We start from the raw sequence: 10560 nt of genomic DNA on the forward strand, positions 1-10560 counted from the left end.
AGAGAGAGAAATAAGGGTTGTGATGGGAGAGGGAACGCTCTGCAGGGAAGGGCAGATAGGAGAAGCATGGAATCCAGGAGGAAGAGTCTGAGCAGAGGCTGGAGGGCTGGGGTGTTGTGGGGCTCTGGGGAGAAGGATGAACCTGCCAGCTGCTTGGACTGAAGCCAGGAATCCTTTGATGTCTGTGTCCACCAAGTCCTCTGTCCTCCCTAAGAAACCACTGCAGGGGGACCAGGAGGCTCCCCACAGCACTTGCTGAGGAAACTTGCAATGGGGCCCTGCCAGGAAGCCTGGCACCACCAGTGCTTTTCCAGACCTCGACATTCTTCACCCCCACCACCTATTTCTCCTGGGTAGTCCCTCTGAAGGGGGAGGGCTGGCATGAGAGTGGATTGCTTTTGAATGGGGAACAGGGGGTCATGCTTGGTGGTGCCTTGAAGGTACTGGGGCTTCAGAGTCTTCCCTTTTTGCAAACCTAGAGGCAAAGGCACATGGGCATGTTTGGGTGGGCCCTCACTGACGCGGGGTCCCCTGCAGCCTACGACCCCTCCCTGACCACTTTCCAGAGGGGTGGTGCATCGTGGGCCTCACTGTTCACAGCTGGAATAGGCACATGCTGTCTTCCCTGCCTCCCCCCCCCCCCCCCCCCGGCTGACTTAGACGCTGCATCTGTGCTGCCCCCCTAAGCATCTAGGAAGAGGACACTGTCCAGTCACACCCAACCGCATGCATAGTGAGGCGCACTCAATTGCCTTTATTTTTGTACAAGGTCACCCCATCATTTTACAGAGAAGAGGACTGAGGCCCAGAGGGGGAAGTCACTCACTGGAGGTCACACAGCAGAGGTGGCAGAGCTAGGATTAGAACACTAGACTCAGACCTTCTCAGTCCCATAATCCCTCCCAGAATCCTGTGTGCTCGAGAACCTCCCTTAGATTCAGGAGCTCCATTTTTAATACTTTGGTAAAATAAAGAGCATGAGGTTGGGAATCAACAGGATTTTCCTTTACATTTGTTTTCCTAAAGGTGGATATGAGGTTGGAGAAACGTACATTTTAAGCCTCCAGGGCAGGGACTACATCTTAGTGCTTAGTGTGAAACATGGCAGCTATGGGTCCATTTGGGACAAGACTGGAGGTGAAGGAGCCCTTCTTTCCTCCCTCCCTCCCTCCCTCCCTTCCTCCTTCCCTCCTCCTCCCTTCCTCCTTCCTTCCTCCTTCCCTTCCTTCCTTCCTTCCTTCCTTCCTTTTTCCTTCCTTCCTTCCTTCCTTCCTTCCTTCCTTCCTTCCTTCCTTCCTTCCTTCCTTCCTCAAACATTTACGTTGTTTATTGTGTACCAGGCACATTGCCAGGGGCTAGAGAGATACAGTGGTGAACACTGGTGCTTGCTCTCAAGGAGTTTACTATCTAGTAGAGAAGGCAGACAACTAACAAGCAATTCTAATGCAGCTAGTGCTGTGATGGGTTCAAGGGCTGGAAATAGGGCACAGGGATGCAACCTAACGTAGGCCGGCTCCTCAGGGCAGGAGGTGTTTAAGATGAATCCAGAGGGCATTCTGGGGCAGGCCCAGCTGCATCACATCACTTACCCCTACGTGTTCAAGCCTTCCTTCTTCACTCAGTGCCTTGTCTTGTTCAGCCCTTAATATTCTGCTTTTCTCCAAGAAAAGGGAAAACAAGGAAAAAACCAAAAAGACCAGTTTATGGGCCTGGTAAGACATGTGCCTTTTTTTTTTTTTTTTTTAAATGTAGTCTTATTGATTTTACAGAGAGGGAGAGGGATAGAGAGAAACACAGATGAGAGAGAGGCAGCAATCGACTGCCTCCTGCACGCCCCCCACGGGGGATGAAGCTTGCAACCAAGGTACATGCCCTTGACCAGAATCGAACCTGGGACCCTTCAGTTCACGGGGCCTACACTCTATCCACTGAACCAAAAACCGGTTAGGTGTGCCCTGTTCTTTAGGGAGGAAGGGTGGCAGGGTAAGTGGAAGGTGGGAGTGATGCCTTGTTGGTAGAGCAACTCTATAGTGAATTATCAGCTGCAAATCAATGTGTGGGGTCTGATGAATCCCTGAATAAGTAGCTGTCAGAACTATGTTGGAACTTGTGGAGCACACAGCCCCAGCCCCCCATAGCTCCCTGAGTAAGGTAGCCTTTCAGCTCCTCTTTCATCTGTTCCTACAGGTCCTATAATCTCTTCTTCTTCTTCTTCTTTTATTTTGTTCATCCTCACCCAAGGATTATTTTTAAAGACATTGGAAGGAAGGGGGAGAGACAGAGAGAGAGAGAAACATCGATGTGAGAGACATTGATTGGTTGCCTCACACACGCACCCTGACCGGGGCCGGGGATCGAGCCTGCAACAGAGGTACGTGCCCTTGACCGGAATCAAACCCGGGATACTTTGGCCCACAAGCTGACACTTTATCCACTGAGCGGAACTGGCTAAGGCTTCTTTTTTTTAATCCTCACCTGAGGAGATGTTTTTATTGATTTTTAGAGAGAGAGAGAGAGAGAGAGAGAGAGAGAGAGATGGATTGGTTGATTGCTGTATGCACCCTGACCAGGGATCAAACTCACAACCTAGGAATATGCTGGGACTGGGAATCAAACTTGCAACCTATTGGGGTACAGGATGACACTCCAACCAACCGAGCCACCCAGCCAGGGCTGTAATCTCTTCTTTTTGGGCAGAATCCCCTTTTTTCCTGAGAGTATATTGGTTTGTTTTGCCACTATTTACCAATGCCCAGGGGTCACGGAAAAGGTAGGCAACATTAAATGGAGCCGCTCTGTGCTTGGAGGCAGGCGCTGTGTGTGGCACTCCGCCTACATGCCTTCGCTCAGTCCGAACAACAAAACTGTACCTGTAAGCTGGGCTTTCAGAGATGGCCAGACCTATGCCTGAGCACTGTTTGAGCTGCAGTTTGTATACTTTTAAGGCGGGAATACTAAAGCTCCTCCAGAGCTTATTGTGAGGCTTGAGATGCTCATGTGAGAGTAGTATGTGTGATAATAGATTGGGGGGGGGGCGAGGAGAGAGGGGTTAACCACTTGGCATAGTGCCTGCCTAGTGCATAGTAAGTGTCCAGTAAATGGTGGCGTGAAAAATATGATGGCATCATGCCAGTTTTATAGTTGAGGAATCTGAGACCTAGAAGTTAGTTAATTTGCTCAGTGTTGCACAGCTAATATGCGGCAGACTTTGGTTTTGAATATATATCAGATTTCTACGTTAGTATTACTTTAACGAACGCAACTTATTGAGTCTATTTATAAAAGTAAAACGCTCATTGTAGAATTAGGAAAATAAAGCACAATATTAAGAATAAAAATCATCCATAGTCTCACTGCATTAAAAAAAAAACACAAACCACTTTAGTGTGTTTTCATATCCTGGTAGTCTTCACTTTTATGTACTTTTTATTTAACATAATTAGTTAAATGTTGCATATACAATTTGTATCCTACTTATTCACTTTGCATTACACTGTAAGCATTTTTCTGTCATTAAAACATCTTTGAATATTGTAACAACTGCATAATATTCCACATTTGGATGCAGCATAATTCATTTAACCATTCTAGCATAGCACTTTTATAACATTTGCACAGTTTTTGCTACTATTAAAAATTGATGTCTTTTATACAGATCTTTGCATATTTGATGCTTTCCTTAAAAAAAAAGTTTTATCATGAAAATTTCAAACATATGCCAGAATAGACAAAAAAAAGAACAAAGAACTCCCATGTAGCCATTCCCTAGCTTCAGCAATGATCACTTTTGGCTAACCTTGTTTTCTCTTCTGCCATTTACTTCAAATTCCAGGTACAACCCTCTTTCAGTCTATTGATGTCTTGAAGTTGGATTCTTAACAGCAGAATTACTGGGTCAGAGGATAGAAACACTTTGTAAGATTTTGGATTTACTTTGCTGGAATCACTTCCAGAATGGGTGTACAAATTTGTACTTTCACTAATGTGCATGAGAGTGCTGGTCTTATTGAGTTCTGACCTGCCTTTTGTTATTTATTTTATTTTTTAAATATTTTTTATTGATTTCAGAGAGGAAGGGAGAGGGAGAGAGAGAGACAGAAACATCAACGATGAGAGAGAATCACTGTTTGGCTGCCTCCTGCACACCCCACACTGGGGACTGAGCCCAAAACCTAGGCATGTGCCCTGATCGTGACCTCCTGGTTCGACACCCAACCACTGAGCCACGCTGGCTGGGCTTAATTTTTATTTAAAAAATTAAACAATTTTAAAAATTACAGTTGACATACAACATTAGTTTTAGGTGTACAGCATAGTATGTAACTTCCAAAGTGATGCCCCCGATAAGTCTGGTATCCATCTGACAGCATACACAGCTACTACAACGTCATGGACTATATTTCCTGTGCTGCACTTTACATCTTGACTTTTTATCGCCCTGACCTGCATTGATCTTCAGTTGTAACAACACACACACACACACACACACACACACACACACACACACTTTTTGTCAACTTGACAGGTAAAAAAAAATGCTTTCTTATGTACATGCGCTTGATTGATTGCTGCACTTATATTGAAAAGGCATCTGGTGACAGCAGTGGAGTGAACCCTCCTGAAGGGCCGCTAGAAACCATGCTGGTACCTCCTGGGGACCCTAGCTGGGACCTGTGGGGGTGGGAGTTCATCTTCCTGAAGGGCTGGGACCAGCTGGCTTCCCCTTGCCTCTAGAGCAGGGAGGAGCTTGGGAAGATCTCCCGCCTCATCCCATGGGCAGCCACCAGGGGTCAGGATGGGCCAGAGATCCAGATGGTAGGAGAGAGGGTAAGAATGGCTGGCAGCCAGACACTCCATTTCCTCTGTCTGGCCACTGCTGACTGGACACAGCTCCCTTCCACTAATCAGATCATGACTCCAGGATGTTCTGATGGCTCTCCTTCCCTGCCCCACCCCGGTCCTTCACGGCTCCCAGGTTTGGCTTGCTGAAAAGGGAAAGGGTGTTTGGGAACTCAGTTCCGCTTTTTTCGCTACACTTTCTGTGGGACCAGGTCCACTGTGGAGCAGGGGTTTTGTTGTTGTTGTTAATCCTCACCGGAGGATATTTTTTTCCATTGATTTTTAAAAAATATTTTTTTAAAAATATTTCAGAGAGGAAGGAAGAGGGAGAGAGAGATCGAAATATCAATGATGAGAGAGAATCATTGATCGGCTGCCTCCTGCACGCCCACTACTGGGAGATTGAACCCCCAGGCATGTGCCCTTGATCAGAGTTGAACATGGGATCCTTCATTCCGAAGGCGGATGCTCTAGCCACTGAACCAAACCGGGTAGGGCTTTTCCATTGATTTTTAGAGAGAGTGGAAGGGCGGGGGAGAGACAGAGACAGAGAGAAACACCCATGTGAAAGAGACACATGGATTGGTTGCCTCCTGCTTGCATTCCCAACCGGGGCTGGGGATTGAGCCTGCAACGGAGGTATGTGCCCTTGACCAGAACCGAGACCCTTTATTCTGCAGGCTGACGCTCCTATCACTGAGCCAAACGAGGGCAGGAACAGGGATTTTTATTTATTTTTAATTTTTATTTTATTTATTTAAAAATATATTTTATTGATTTTTTACAGAGAGGAAGAGAGAGGGATAGAGAGTTAGAAACATCGATCAGCTGCCTCCTGCACACCCCCCACTGGGGATGTGCCCGAAGCCAAGGTACATGCCCTTGACCGGAATCGAACCTGGGACCCTTCAGTCTGCAGGCCGACGCTCTATCCACTGAGCCAAACCGGTCAGGGCGGAACAGGGATTTTTAACCTGAGGTTCATGGACTGAGGGACCCAAAGATGGGCCTTAGGGACTCTGAATCCTCAGAAAATGTGGCATGGATGTCCATTCTCCACCCCTCCCACCCCGCCCCCGGGGGAAAGGACAATAGCTTTGTGAGATTCTGAAAGGGGTGGGTATCCATGACCCTCAAAGTTCAGCATCTTCTGATGCCCCCTACTCCCTCCTAAGCCCTTTTGCTTCCTATGGAGGCTGGTGATTGAAACAGGGGTGGTCTTGGGCCTTCTGCATCATCCCGTGGAGGTGAGAGGAAGAGCCTGGGTGCTCCCTGGGGTGGGATAGGGCGGGGAAGTACTCTAGCCACCCGGGCAGCCATGGGGCTGTACTAGATTTGGGTACGCACTGAGGTACCCTGCCTCACACAGATGAGCTTATTTGTGTGCTTTAAGGGACCGGCACGGGGAGCAGAAGATCAGGGGGGGGGGATCAGGGGAGGAGAGGCTGATCCCAGGCCAGTGGTCTAGGAGCCCATACCTTTGAGCCATGGGTGATGGCAGGGGTAAGATGTTCAAGAGGTAGAGACCCCAGCCAGGTTACTTTCGGCGAGGGCACTGCTGTGAGGCTATTTCATCACAGCTTGCGCTAAGTCATAGCCCCTGTGCACTTGTGGGTGGGAGGTGGGCTTAGGACCCCGAGATTTTCTAAGCAGTGGAGGCTGCCCCCCCACCCCTGGCAGAAAGGGGAGCTGGGGCTTGGAGAGGCTGAGAGTCAAGGCCAGAGTCGTCCAGAACATCAGATATGAAGAAACAAATCTGATCATTTCTCAACCCCACACTGGTACTCTGTTTCATCTCGCAATAATGGTTTGTATTTGTACAAAAAGATAACCGGGGGATACAGCAAATTGCGAACATTACCCACACCCCTGTTTGGAAGCTGCTGGTCAAGACCTAGTGGTTAAGCTGCAGTTACATGAAGGGTGTGAATACAGGGCATTCAGCTTGACGCTTCTCCATTTCTCATGTTTACTCCGGACGTAGTAGCTCACCCATTTTCGTTTCCCGGGCGGAATTTCACCTCTTGCAGCTGCAATTGCTAATTATCACAGAGCTTCCTTATTAAAGGGGAAATTAGCATGTGCTAAAGACAGATTAACATCAAGTTGACTGTGCCTGATGAAAACAGAAAAATTATTTTAAAAGTGACATCTTTGAAGAAAAACAGGAACGATAGTTCAAAATTCTGTGTGCCGCCCTAGCTGGTTTGGCTCAATGGATAGAGCGTCAGCCTGCGGACTGAAGGGTCCTGGGTTCAATTCCTGTCAAGGGCACATGCCCAGGGTGCAGGCTCGATCCCCGGTAGGGAGCATGCAGGAGGCAGCTGATCAATGATTCTCTCTCATCATTGATGTTTCTATCTCTCTTTCCCTCTCCCTTCCTCTCTGAAATCAATAAAAAAATATTTTAAAACAATTCTGAAAGGAAGATAAACAACCCAATAAAAAAATGGGCAATGGACCTAAATAGATACTTTTTGAAAGAGGACATACAGCAGGCCAAGAGACATATGAAAACATGCTCAAAGTCACTAATCATCCGAGAGATGCAAATCAAAACAACAATGAGGTACCATCTCACACCTGTCAGAATGGCTATCATCAACAGATCAACAAACGACAAGTGCTGGAGAGGATGCAGAGAAAAGGGAACCCTCGTGCACTGCTGGTGGGAATGCAGACTGGTGCAGCCACTGTGAGAACAGTATGGAGTTTCCTCAAAAAACTAAAAATGAAACTCCCATTTGACCCAATGATCCCACTTCTAGGGATATATTCCAAGAAACTAGAAATACCAATCAGAAAGGACGTATGCACCCCTATGTTCATAGCAGCACAATTTACAATAGCTAAAATTTAGAAACAGCCTAAGTGCTCATCAGCAGATGAGTGGATTAAAAAACTGTGGTACAGCCCTAACCGGTTTGGCTCAGTGGATAGAGCGTCGGCCTGCAGACTGAAGGGTCCCAGGTTCGATTCCAGCCAAGGGTATGTAGGAGGCAGCTGATTCTAACTCTCTATCCCTCTCCCTTCCTCTCTGTAAAAATCAATAAAATATATATATTTAAAAACCCCAAAAAACTGTGGTACATCTACACAATGGAATACTACACTGCTGTAAAAAGGAAGGAACTCTTACCATATGCAACAGCATGGATGGACCTGGAGACATTATGCTAAGTGAAATAAGTCCATCAGAGAAAGATAAATATCACATGATCTCACTCATTTATGGAATATAATGAACAACATAAACTGATGAACAGAAACAGATCCAGAGACAGAGAAGCATCGATCAGACCATCAAACCTCAGAGGAAAGGTAGGGGAGGGTGGGGGTAAGGGGGAGAGATCAACCAAAGGACTTGTGTGCATGCATATAAGCCTAACCAATGGACACTGACAACAGGGGGGTGAGGGTATGAGCAGAGAGGGGTGGGGGAGGGGCAGTGGGGGGATAAGGACACATATATAATACCTTAACCAATAAAGAAAATTAAAAAAAATAAAAATAATTCTGTGTGCCAAGAAAAAATGCAGGGAGATTTCTGTATCCGCAAAATTCATTTTCAGGTAAAGAGGCTTCTCCATCTGCCCCAGGGAGCCGGCAGGTGCTTCACCCTCTCCCCCTTGCTCTGTGCTATGCCTGCTTCCAGACATGGCAACACAGACTCACCGCTGTTTACACTCCAGGTCCTCCTGGGCCAGGCTGCTCTCGGTAACCATAGAGACCAGAATAGGTCCCTGCACAATGTTAGGTGGAGAAAGAAGGGCGTTCACACCATGACGTTAGCCCCTCATGGGCTCTGTGCTTGCACAAGTCTCTGTCTGCACGAGCACATCTGCCTGTCCAACCTATTACTGGATCGTAGCTTTCCAACAACCCTGGAACAGGCAGTGGTGGTGAGACACAGAGGAGTCGAGGTCAATTTCTCTTTGCAGTGAAGACTGAGCAGCCAACATGTCCCTGCTCGTGGTGTGGGACATACACAGGGAAGCTTTAACCTGACACCGTCACACAGCTGGTAGTTCCCAGCTGAGGCCTGAACCGCGGTGCCTCCTGGCACCTCCCCCTGCCTGGCTACACAGTGAGCAGCCCCTGTCCCCGCAGGGGCAGGTGCACCTGGTATCTACCTGTCAACACTGGGTTGCTTCACAAATGACACTGACTAAGTGGCCCCGAAGAGAGCAACACTAGATCCTGGATTCTTTTGTTTTACAGATTAAATGGGATATAACAGTAATAATAACTGACCTTCATGAAGGCTTACTATGTACCAAGCCCTGTGCTAAGTTCTGTATTTGCAGTGTCTCTCTCTTTTTTTTTTTTTTTTTTTTAAAAATGTTTTTATTGATTTCAAAGAGGAAGGGAAAGGGAGAGAGAGAGATAGAAACATCAATGATGAGAGAGAATCATCAAACAGCTGCCTCCTGCATGCCCCCTACTGGGGATTGAGCCCCAAACCTGGGCAGGTGCCCTGACCCTGAATAGAACAGTGACCTCCTGGCTCATGCGTCGACTCAACCACTGAGCCACACTGGCTAGCTGCAGTGTCTCTTTCAATCCTCACAATAGCCTTATGAGGTAAGCACTATTGTCTGCATTTTATAGATGGGGACACTGCGCATTGGAATGGTTGGTAACTATGTCCCAGATGAGTGGTTCTCCCACTTTAGCATGCTGGAGAGTCACCTGGAGAGCTGATCCAACATACTGTGTAGGACCTCACCTCCAGAGTGAGATTCTGAAGTCTGGGGTGGGGCCTAGGAATTCGCATTTCTGTAAATTCCCAGGCAAGGCTGCTGCTACTGGACCAAGGACCACACTTTGAGAACCACTGCCCGAGGCCACACAGCTACTAAGGGAAGAGTTATGTCTTTAGAGCAATTCATTTGGTCCCTAAAGCCTGTATTTTCTTTAACCACTGCACATATTGCCTCAATACAGACTTTTCCATGGAGATTCCCTGAACCCTGTCCTTGGAGGGGGTGAACTGCGTGAGGTGGGCAGCCAGCCTCTCTCTATGCACCCAAATCACACCCATAGCGTTCTCCCCACCAGGAAAGACTTGTCCCAGCCTCCCAGCTCTTTTTCCTTGTGGCTCTGTCACCCTGTCAGGACTATCTGCCAAACAACACCATTCCACCTTCTCCTCTGCCCTTAATTCTGGGGCTGTCCTGGTCCTACCCAGAGGATGGGTGGAGCAGTGGCTGTCATTTGCTAGCTTGACTTCAAGGCAATGTGGCTGCTGGCCTTGCTGTGATCCTTGTTGCTGGGGGCGGGGGGAGGGGTGCACCTTCACAGTTCTAGGCCTGACCCTGGCTTCATGCTCCAGAACAAACAGTGATTGAGGATCCTGCCCCGAGGTAACTATGGAGAGACCTCTCTTGTGCTGACCTCCTGATCACTGGGATCTCAGTGGGTCCCTGCCTGCTTGGGGCAGCATCCTGTTATGCTAAGGCAGGAGCTGCCCTGAATATGTTCAGAGTGACTGACATTCATCTCCCAGGGTATACACTGAGTGGCCAGATTATTATGCATTCAGAGATCATAATAATCTGGCCACTCAGTGTATGTCTAAGGTCAGAATCCCATCCTTGGAGATGGGCTTCCTTTCACCTCAGCTACCACTGAGACGCTTGTGCTGATAAGCTACAAGGAAAAGGGGGAAAGTTGACTTGTATTGCACATATATTTTGTGGTGATCCTAGTGCCTCCTCC

Source organism: Eptesicus fuscus, chromosome 5, assembly GCF_027574615.1.
Source record: "Eptesicus fuscus isolate TK198812 chromosome 5, DD_ASM_mEF_20220401, whole genome shotgun sequence".
NCBI classification, from domain to species: domain Eukaryota; kingdom Metazoa; phylum Chordata; class Mammalia; order Chiroptera; family Vespertilionidae; genus Eptesicus; species Eptesicus fuscus.